The following is a 10,964-nucleotide window of genomic DNA, read 5'->3' as shown; positions in this document are numbered from 1 at the left end:
CAAGTTGCTTCTTCAACTCCGTGTCGATTCCATTAAATCTTCATCAATGGAATGGTCTTCGTTCGGAGTTGCTTTGTTTTCCTATCAAGAATCTGAATAGGTCGTTCGAAATAGCAAAGAGTATCATACAACTCAGCTTCATCAGATCGAATCACATGAGACACATTAGATATATACTTCCTCAACATCGATACATGAAAGACATCATGTATCCCAGATAAAGACATAGGAAGAGCGAGTCGATAAGCAAGATTGCCTATCTTCTCGAGAATCTCATACGGCCCAATATACCTCGGAGATAATTTTCCTCGTTTGCCAAATCGAACTGTGCCCCTGAACGGTGAAATCTTCAGAAACACATTATCTCCCTGATCAAAAGATAACGGTCGTCGTCGTACATTTGCATATCTCGTCTGTCTATGCTGCGCAGTTCTCATTCTCTGCTGTATCAATTTCACTTTCTCAGTCATATGTCTGATCATATCCGGCCCTAACTCAGGTACCTCAGAAACATCATCCCAATACAAAGGCGATCGATACTTCTTCCCATATAATGCTTCAAATGGTGCCATCTCTATACTCGTTTGATAACTGTTGTTATAAGAAAAAATTCCACAAGTTGTATAGAATTTTTCCATGTAACACCAAAATCAAGTACTACAGCTCTCAGCATATTCTCAAGCGTCTGTATAGTTCGTTCAGATTGACCGTCAGTTTGATGATGGTAAGCAGTACTCAAATGTAAACGCGTACCTAGAGCTTGCTGTAGGCTATGCCAAAAGTGCGAAGTAAACCTCGGATCTCGGTCAGATACAATCGACTTTGGCACACCATGTAGTCTTACCAATTCTCGAATATAGAGATCCGCCATTTGATCATAACGATAAGTCATTCGGTAGGGGAATAAAGCACGCAGATTTCGTCAATCTGTCGAGGATCACCCAAACATCATCACATCCTCGAGATGATCATGGCAACTTCGTTACAAAGTCCATGGAAATGTGGTCCCATTTCCATTCAGGAATCGATAAACTCTGTAATAAGCCACCTGGTTTCTTTCTTTCAGCTTTTACCTGTTGGCAATTCAAACATTTAGATACAAATTCAGTCACATCAGACTTCATTTGTTTCCACCAGTACTGACTCTTCAAGTCGTTGTACATCTTTCTGCCTCTAGAGTGAACACTGAAGCGACTACAATGGGCTTCTTTCAAAATATTCTGTCTCAAGTCTGCAATATCGGGAACAACTATTTGGTCATTTACATACAAGATATCATCGTCACTAACCTTGTACTCAGACTGATGTCCTAATCGAATCATTTCAATCGATTTCTGCACATTCTGATCGGCTTTTTGTGCTTCTTTGATACGAATCAATAACTCTGGCTCAACACTGATTGCATACACTCTCATCGGCCTTCTATCTGTCTCAAACACATACCCCGAAATACAACAATTTTCAATCAAATTAGATACACCTATCGTAGACAAGGATAAAACACATACCTTTCTACTTAGGGCATCCGCTGCTGCATTAGATTTTCCCGAATAGTATTTGATTTCAAAATCAAAATCCTTCAATAAATCAAGCCATCGTCGTTGTCTCATATTCAATTCAGATTGTGAGAACAGATACTTTAGACTTTTGTGATCAGAAAAGATTTCAAACTTCTTTCCATATAAGTAATGTCTTCAGATTTTCAATGCAAAGACGATTGCAACCAATTCCAGATCATGAATCGGATACCTGACTTCATGTGGTTTCAGTTTTCAAGAAGCATAAGCGACAACATGTCCTTTCTGCATTAAAATACATCCCAAACCCTGGTGAGAAGCATCACAATAAACAAAAAAATCACCAGTACCTGTAGGGATTATTAAAACAGGCGCTGTAGTCAATCTATTCTTTAGCTCGATAAAACTCCTTTCACAAGCCTCAGACCAAATAAATGGTGCATTCTTCTGTGTAAGCTGTGTAATAGGCTTCGCTATCGATGAAAAATCTCGAATGAATCGACGATAATAACCAGCTAAGCTCATAAAACTTCGAATTTCTGGCACAGATGTCGGTCTCTGCCAGCTGATCACAGCTTCAACCTTACTCGGATCCACGGAAATGCCATCTCCTGAAATTACATGACCAATAAAAACAACTCGCTGCAACCAAAACTCACACTTGGATAACTTGGCATATAATTTCTCTTTTCTTAATATTCTCAATACAGTTCGGAGATGATCAGCATGTTCACACAGATTCTTAAAGTATATCAAAATATCATCGATAAAGATAATCACAAAGTCATCTAAATATCTTTGAAATACTCTATTCATCAATACCATAAAAACTGCCGGTGCATTCGTTAGACCAAAAGGCATGACTATGAATTCATAATGGCCATACCTGGTTCTAAATGCAGTCTTAGGAATGTCTTCGTCTCTCACCCTCAACTGATGATATCGGGATCGTAGATTGACCGGCTAAATCGGTGTGATATAAATCTACTGGCAAGCGTACCAGGTCAAGTAATAGTAAAGTGGACAGAGAGTCCAAGTATCAATACCACAGGGACTGCAGTCAATTCTCAAGAATTAATTATTTTACTTAATCTAGACAAAATAATAGAAGGATTTTGAATTAAATAAAATAAGAATATAAAATAAAAATTGCTTAAGAAATACGAATAAAAATAACTAAAGATAAAAATAATTAAAATAAAGACAACCAAGACACACGTAGGTACCGAACAAATCACGTAACATGTAGTCGATTCAGGACTCAGATTTAATCTTAATTCACGGGAATTCTCCTAATTTGTTCAAAGGTCTATTTCTAGAACAATCAAACCTATTCAAATATTGATGAACTAATCTTTCGTAATTCTAATCAAATTTGAATGCATTAAATATTTGTGAAAATTCAGTTTACACCTAAACCGCACATTGAAATCGAATTCTATTTCTAGTCGGTTTTACAATATGTTAATTATTAGAGTGATCAAAATCAAAACCTCCTCTGTCGATTTGGAATTGATTAACATGCAAGAAAACAGTTGATCAGACTATTCACAAGACAAATATAAATCTGACAATCAATAAAATAAAATCAACTCTAAAAAATCCCAAACAAACATCCAAGTTTTCTACATGAATTTGTTCGGCCCAATCACGCCGTCTTGGTTGAAAATAAACTACTCAATAATTAAAAACAATAATTCAAAAATAAAAATAAGAAGAAGAAAAGAAAAGAGAAATCTTCTCTCCCAAGCCTTGTAGCCGCCTCCTCTTGCGTTGTCTGCGCTCTGGAGCTTCCGAAACCCTCAAAAATATGTTATATCTTCTATATATATGGTCCGGAATGCCTACCAGTTAATTTCCTCTCAAAATAAGGATTTTTCGAAACACATATGACCCCCGAACACGCGCGCGCGTGCCATAGGCCTCGCACGCGCGCAACACATAAAAACAGAAGGCTGTACGTCGGACTCGCGCGTGTGCGAGCTTGATTCTCGTGCGCGCGCAGTACAAAAAATATGCACCGAGCGACAATTTTCAAAAATTCATATCTCGAGACTAGCAATCGGATTGAGCTGAAATTTGGACAGCAGCTTCAAAACATCTTTAACTTTAATCTGAATGGTGGAGATTTGATTTCAATGTCTCTAAAATTAAATATGTTTTTTCGATCAAGGCTGCTCCGTAATTCACTTTTCAAAAATCCATTTTCCTACAAAATTAACCCAAGGAGTGAAATACACACACATGCACTAAAACACATAAAAACACATAAAAATAATATGAATGCACACAAAATAGACATAAAAATAACATGAAATAATGCATACAAAATGCACTTATCATAGATCAATCTTCGAATATACTGACGATCCCTGCAATTGATCAAATAAATCATCGTTACGAGGTAAAGGATAGCGATTCTTTACCGTTGCTTTGTTCAATTGCCGGTAGTCAATACATAATCTCATTGATCCGTCTTTCTTTCGAACAAATAATACCGGAGCACCCCATGGGGATACACTCGGTCTAATATATCCTTTGGCCAACAAATCTTCGAGTTGGTCTTTTAATTCTTTCAGTTCAATCGGTGCCATACGGTAAGGTGCTTTCGATATCGGCTGTGTAGCTGGCATCAATTCAATACCAAAATCTACCTCTCTGTACGGTGGCATCCTGGAATCTCGTCAGGGAATACATCTGCAAACTCATTCACCACCGGTATATCTGTCAATGTCGGACTAGACTTCAGTATATCGACTGCATAAATAAGGAATCCTTCCGCCACTTTCTGTAACAAGTCAGTCATAGAAAGAACAGATATCAAAGGAATTCTGGCTCGTGTTCCCTTACCATAGAATTTCCACTCATCAGTCATATCAGGTCTGAACCTTACAATCTTCTGAAAACAATCCAATGTAGCTTTGTACTTGGTTAGCATATCGATACCGATTATGCAATCAAAATCAGATAAACCAAGAACGATACAGTCAAGCTCAACTTCATTACCTTCATACTGTAGTACACAATTTCTTACAGACTTCACTGATACTATACCTTTTCCCAACGGTGAAGATATAGACACTACAGTAGCTAATGACTCAACAGGCAATGAATACAACGTAACAAATTGTTCAGATATGAAGGTATGCGACGCACCAGTATCAAATAAGACATAAGCAGGATAACCAGAAAGAAAACAGTTACCTGCAATCACATCGTCCGGTGCTGCTTGTGCTTACTCTTCTGTCAATGCAAACACTCGTGCTTGTTGCCTCGGAGGTTGATTCACTATCTGACCTCCTCCTCTACTCGGTGCTGCAGGCTGTGGTTGAAAAGAGTGAAGAGAAGATGTAGATTGACCTACTGGTCTTGATGATCCCGCACCCTGTGCACCTTCAGAACCTCGTTGTGGACACACTCGTGCAAAATGTCCCATCTTGTTGCAAATGTGGCAGCTTCCAAATACCCCCCGGCATTGTTCATTTGTATGGCGTCCACCACACTTGGTGCAATACACATACCTGAACTTGAAGAGCTACTACCACCAGATCTCTTGAATTGTTTGCTCTTGCCCTTGAAGAAATTTTTCTTTCCACTACTACTACCTCCAGCTTCAAATCGAGGTGGCAGTGGAATCTGTGATTGTTCTTGGGACTGTCTCACTGGCTGTGGCACAAACTGTGCTCCTCGTTGTTTCAGTATCCTTGCTTTTGCACCCTTTTCTCGATTCAGAGCATCAGCAAAGGTATTCGGTCTTCCCGAATTCACAAGTGTAAACACATCAGGATTCAAGCCATTGATAAATTGATCGGCTTGAGCTTCATCATTAACAGCGATATGTGGAGCAAACTTCAACAGGCTGGTGAATTTGGCAACATATTCTTCGATATTTAACTGCCCCTGTTGCAGACTTGCAAACTATGCTCCTTTGTCCTTATGATAAGACACAGGAAAGAAACGCTGATAGAAAGTAGTTCGAAATACAGACCAGGTAATAACAGTACCTTGGTTTTCCAATGCTTTCTTCGTCGCTATCCACCAACTCTTGGCAAGGCCATGCAGTTGATGAATAACCAGTCTCACACGACGATCATCTGAATAGTCAATAGACTCAAATAACTGCTCAATATCTTCCAGCCAATTCTCACATTCCACAGCATTCTCAGTTCCTTGCAACTTCGGTGGTTGGAATGACTGGAATCGTTTCAGAAGTTTCTCCATTGGATTAGCATCACTAAAATCATCAGTAGACGTACTACCTTGTCCATGTTCAGACACTGTCACTGGGACCTGTTCAACATTCGTCTGTTTAGGCTGATTCATAGCCAACGTCTGTCTAACTCTCGGTGCTGGTCGGGGAGGCATATCTGATTATCAAACAGATTAGTGTACATTTCAATCTCAATTACAACAAGTCTGTTACAGTCCACATTGCCTTCATAAAAGATCGAGTTTCGATTCATCCTCATAATACATGCTAGTACTTCAATCAAATAACTAGATAGCATGTAATTCAAACCATTGTATAGCATATTCTTTGCAAATTATCACAGCATCATGTGACAATTTAATATCTGTAATCAATCAATCATATACCATACAATTATGAAAGCAATAAATAAATCAGAATAGAAGACTCGATCTACCCCGCTCATCTAATCTTAGTCCAAGAAACTTATGATCTGATACCACCTGTTGTGGGGACCTTGGGTTGCTAATCTCATCTTAGGACAATTAATAAACAATTAACATTCATTAAACATCAATTAAAAAACCAAGAGCCAAGTAAAAATTTTTTTTTTTAAAATTTTCAGTGCCTCGCTCGATCGGTGAAAAACACCCGATCGAGCGAGCACAATTGCTCAACTCTCGGATGGAAAAAAATTTGGCCTCGCTCGATCCGTCAACTTCTGCGGATCGAGCGAGCCAAAAACTCAAATCTCTGTTTTGCAAAATACAGGGCTCGCTCGATCCATCAACTTCTGCGGATCGAGCGGGCTTCAAATTCCAGAAAATCTGCATATCACATTTTGCTTTCAAACTTGAGCACTATCACTTCCAATCACCAAATTCGATCCAAAATATGATATATCAACTCCAAAACATGCATCTACATATAAACAAGATCATAAGCATTTATACATGCATTTCATTACATCAACAAGTCGCTAAAGATCGTAAACGACAACAACTATATCAAGTTTCATACATGTATTCCAAAACCAACATAACTAAAGTTTAGTGCTTCTAAAGTTCAAGACATAATCTACAACCCGAATCCTCACGTGCTAGACTCTCCCAGCTGTCAATGACGTCGATGACTAGCTCCTGCCCCTTCTGAAAGAGTGGGTGCCCGGTGAGCTAACTTGTGGCTAAGGTCTTTTATGACTCTATGTATAAATAATCTTTTGTTTAATATAATTTACACTTTTATAATGGCATTTACTTTATCTTTTATATTATGTTGTGACATACTATAAGATGTTTAGATGAAGACCTTGAATATATTATAGTGTATGTAAGATGTGGTAGCACATGGGGATGACTATCATGAAACACATCTTAAAGTCACTGTATATTCTAAACAGTTCCTAGTCGATTGAGCCGTTCATTAATAAGGATAAGGATCGCTCGAGATTGAGACTAGCGTTTGCGATGCCGAGTACCATGTTTCATTGGTATGGAACATAGAGATGTTCAAATTAAGCATTCAAATGGATATTCATATGATGAATAATCGAACTACCCTATCCGGACTTTCCAAGTGGTTATCACTTATCGAGTGGATAAAGTCCACGGTTTTGGTTGTACACCATTAGTCCTTACTACTTGAAACATCATTGAGACTCTATATGCTAGTACTGTATTTTGAATCGTTTATCGACTCTATTGGGGTCATCAGGTGTCCGGATTGGGTACAGTTACGACACATATAGGAGTCGATGCTTTGTTGTCAAGGATTCACCACATACTTGCGAGTGTGGATATCTTATGCAATCTGAGGAGATATTAGTGTGACGAATATCTGGCCAGAGTACATGATGTGTTTTTGGTTACTTGGTTTCCTAGTAGCACATGCGATGCCACTATTTGATCTTCAAGATGCATTGCATAGTTATCGAATCTCGAACGACTCTCAATTACCAATGGTTGTTGATTCAATTGGGATATATGGATGAAGGGACCGTACTGTACGCTAACCAAAATCTATTGGTTCTTGCAGACACTATCAGTGATACCTAGGGAATCATGGGGCGATGTTGCTAGGAGCTCTTACCATGATTCGATGGGCAAGTCGGAAATTGTTGTTCCGAGTCACAAGGAGTTGTGAGCCCACGGCTAGTTGTATCCCTGAACCATTGAGGGTCATACAAGTAATGGATTTCTAATCACCGTTGAGATAATTAAATTTAAAGAGTTAAATTTAGTGAATAAAGAAGTGGGACTTCTTATTTAAAAGTAGAGGGAAAAAGATTTCCTAAAATGACATAGTGATGGACATTTTTGGAAACCACTGAATTCGGATTCAGAAAATTTATCTTGACTTTAAAAGATGCAAAAATGGTTTCTGTGCACATTGGTGAAATTGGTTTATCAATCTGAGTCACGATGAATTTTATATTAATTTCTGAACATGAAGGCTTTGCTTGTCAGGCTTGAACTTATGACTAATGGGCCCTAAGTTGTTAGCAGCCACATTATAAATAAGTTATTGCAGTACAAAAATTACACAACACAGGTCATAATTTCAAAAACCTAGAGAGCTCTCTCATAGGGTTTTCGGCCGACCCCTCCCTCTCCCTCTCATAGTGTTCGAAAATTCAGTCTGTAAATTTTTGAATTTGCAGACTTATTTAACAGATCATATCTGTTCTATCTCTTCGTAGAAACTTCTGATAGACTTTCTAGTGCAGTCTATCAGAGGGATTAAATTTCTGTTCGTGGACCTGATTGAAGAATTGTTCGTTCATCAGTTTCTGGGATATACAACAAGAGCAGTTTAATCTATTGGTGTCCATAATCTCGCTTCGAGATTTTAAGGTAAAATTTACATTGTTTAAATTTTATGTTATCAATTTTAATCGTAGAATTTGATACCCATATGGAATCGTTCCATATAAAATTTTAAAACTTTCGCTGCACTGGGTATCACTTTCTTTTTCGATCCGAGGAACGACCGTGTTCCAACACCTTCTGTTGTCATGCACACATACAAAACAAGACAACAACCGGATAAACTCCGGTGAAAAACAATTCTCAGTATAACCAACATATAGAAAGCGTTAAATAAATCATCTTGACTCTATTTAAAATCGACTCAACAAATAGAGTACGTAAACGCTTTACAAACAAATTGATTCACATAACTTCAAAGCCATCAAGATTCATAACTGATCTTGACATGGATATCCATCTAACGAGTTCGTAACCGACTCGCAAATAAGGTTAACAGCAACCTCATAGAATCAATTCAATATAGCATCATATCAACTCGAATATAAAGATCTATTACCTGAGATGGATCGACAACATCACAATCAAATCAAAACATAAACAAGTATGTGATTTTTGCGGGCCAACTCAAAGATAATCGTTCTTGAGTTTCAAAGTCCCTACTTCACGATTTCGTCATTATACCTTTGTTTATTTTGATTTTGAACTCTTAAAATCTGAAAGATACGACCAAAATACATATATCAAACTTCATTCAAGATTATCATTTCAGAAATGAATCAAAACCATCATAAAATCGTCAATCAATCGCATTTCAAACCTCCACTCTTTCTTCATTCGTTCAAGTCGACGTCTTGTGTCGTTTAGCCTTCAAACTCAACCGAAATTGAAGAATAAAAATGCTATAACATTCACATCATCAAGATAACAACTTCAGCTCAGATATAGGCTATCAAAACGATCCAAAAACTCGAATCGACAGCGTAGTGATTGAAAATCGATAACCGACGTAATCCCGAAACCACTTCTAACTTCAAAACCCAATCATACGTATAGTCAAGTCAATAACCAGCTGATAAATCATTCAAATCCTCATCTCAATAGCTATACATATCAATTAACATGCTGAAATCAAGATTGGATACATTTAATACAAACTCATCAATCCGGTTTCGATATAGAATCGCATAAACGTCGATAAACATAATCGAAAACTCAACATCTGATATCTGCCCTTTATTGATTTTTAAATCCATATAACACAACATAAAACTTACACGAGATCGAAGCCCTCGTCGTAAGGATTCCAGAACGATTTACGAAATCGAAATCGAATAACTGGTGCAAAAGTTATAAGGATTTGAAGATTGCAAATCCAAAAGAAAAGAAAGGATCTCGGCTCTGTTCTTATGTTTCTGAATTGAGAAGGAATTACACGTGCACATGCTGAGTCTTACAATTAAAATCTGATAACTTTAGCCAAAATTGCACTTTGGCCCCTCAATTTCACTATTTGCAATTTGGTCCTCGGCCCTTATTTTAATTCAATTTCAATCCTAAATAATTTTAGAATATTAGAATTTAAATCAAAACTATAAATATTCCTAAATTAAATATACTCGGATTAAAATTAAATAAATTCAGATTAATATTAATTAATCCCGGGCCTTACAAGAGAAATCTCTTGAAGAGTGACTCCCAAGCTTTCGAGGAGTCTACTAATTTGAGAAACATATCCTAAAGATTGTTTGGAAGCAATAATCATTTGAAAAAATATTCTAAATAGAATATAACTCTAGTTGATCTTGACGCCCTTCATAATAGTGGTCATCACCTTGAACTTTTCAACTGTCAGTTTAGCAAAAGATCCTCCTTTTGCGAAAATACTTTTTGCAACAATATCGGCAAGGAGTTGACATTCTAGTTTCTCTCTTTTAAATGCGGAGAGAGAAAGAGATAGCTTGATTTGAACTTGAGAAAGTACTTTGCATTTCTGTAAGATCAATGCTCACAAAATTCCAATGTATGTACATGATCTTTACCAAAGGCACCTTGTTTCTTAAATTCATCAATACCTCGCTGGATAATATGTCATAATCTTAAATGCCATATTCTAGTCATATCTGAATCTAGTTCTGAGTCTAAAAGTTGAAGGATTAGTGTTACCTTGAAGAACATATAAGACATTCTTTTTCAGGCCTTTCATTATCACCAATGATCCAGAGTGCACTTTAAGTATTCAAACTTCTGGCTTATATGTGTATCCTCTATTATCAAGTGTCCCAAGTGAACTCAGATTCTTTTTAAGATCTGGGACATATCTCACTTCAGAAATAACTTTGTTAGTTCCATCATTCATACTGACTCTTATGGAAACGATTTTGTTAACATGGAACTCTGCATCATTTCCCATGATGAATTTCCCTCCACCATAATCTTTGAAAATTTCAAAACAATCTTTATTGGGAGTCATATGATAGGTGCAACCCGAAT

The sequence above is a fragment of the Henckelia pumila genome, chromosome 1, assembly GCF_033568475.1.
Source record: "Henckelia pumila isolate YLH828 chromosome 1, ASM3356847v2, whole genome shotgun sequence".
Taxonomy (NCBI): domain Eukaryota; kingdom Viridiplantae; phylum Streptophyta; class Magnoliopsida; order Lamiales; family Gesneriaceae; genus Henckelia; species Henckelia pumila.
Note: the sequence above shows the minus strand (reverse complement) of the source record.